We start from the raw sequence: 1149 nt of genomic DNA, 5'->3' as shown, positions 1-1149 counted from the left end.
CAAAAGAAGCAAAGCTGCTTACTGCACAGATTAGGGAAAGAAATTGCTGGGTCACTACTAGCCTAATAAAACATTTTTGCCCTCACCCAAGCAGGCCACAAATGGGGAGATGTTGGCATGTGCATAAGCTTCATTCCTACTAGAGTCCAGAAGCTTCTAGAAAGCTATGTGATATTTAGCATAAAACTCAAAACAGGTATGGCCAGAGTATCTGAATGAAGATCCAAGAATCCTGGTGGGGGGAGAGCGCTTCCGTGAATGCTCATGTGCTTCCCTCCAGCTAATGTGTAAGTAATTACCTGCAGGCCACTCCTCTCTGGGATAGCAGGGCCAGGAAAAAGCCACCACAGCAACCAGAGAACCCTACTTCACGTGAATTAAGACTTTCTGAACTGTGCTGGAATAGACTCAAAGACTCTTACAGATCTAGCAGATTATATGGCCCTGGCACTCTTAACTTGTATCAGAGGGGCTAATATAGAAGCCTGATGGATTTAAATAGTGTAGCACGGTGGCTGAGCATCTGCCAAGAAACCCTCCGGTTCAAATATCATCTCAACTGCAAATTCAGAAATATATTCAGAGCAAGCTCCTAACCATGTTAGCATGTTAGTCTAGTCCAAACAGTTGTTAGTCTTACATCAGAATCCACAAGATTAGTTTATAGTGTGCAGATCCAGAATATTGGGTTTGCTGAATAAATAATGGTTAAGTTTAAGTTTTCCTTGGGTAAGCATGTAAGCCTGTCAGGCCAACACAGCTACTGAACTGAATTACCATTGGCTCAGTGGTTAAGATGCCAGGCTTGTTGACAGGAAGGTTGTAAGTTCAGCGGTTTGAGACCCGAGCGCCGCATGGCAGAGTGAGCTCCCGCACTCGCCCCAGCTCTTGCCAATCTAGCAATTTGAAAGCATGCAAATGCAAGTAGATAGGTACCGCTTCAGCAGGAAGGTAACAGCATTCCGTGACTGTCATGCTGACCACATGACCGCGGAAGTGTCTTTGGACAATGCTGGCTCTTCGGCCATGAAACGGAGAACAGCACCGCCCCCTAGTGTCGGACACGACTAACCTAGAACCTTTACCTTTACCTTAGGTAAAGGTTTCCCTTGACATTAAGTCCAGTCGTGTCCGACTCTAGGGGGCGGT

This window comes from Candoia aspera, chromosome 1 (assembly GCF_035149785.1).
Source record: "Candoia aspera isolate rCanAsp1 chromosome 1, rCanAsp1.hap2, whole genome shotgun sequence".
In the NCBI taxonomy this organism is placed as follows: Eukaryota; Metazoa; Chordata; class Lepidosauria; order Squamata; family Boidae; genus Candoia; species Candoia aspera.
This window is presented reverse-complemented; position numbering follows the sequence as displayed.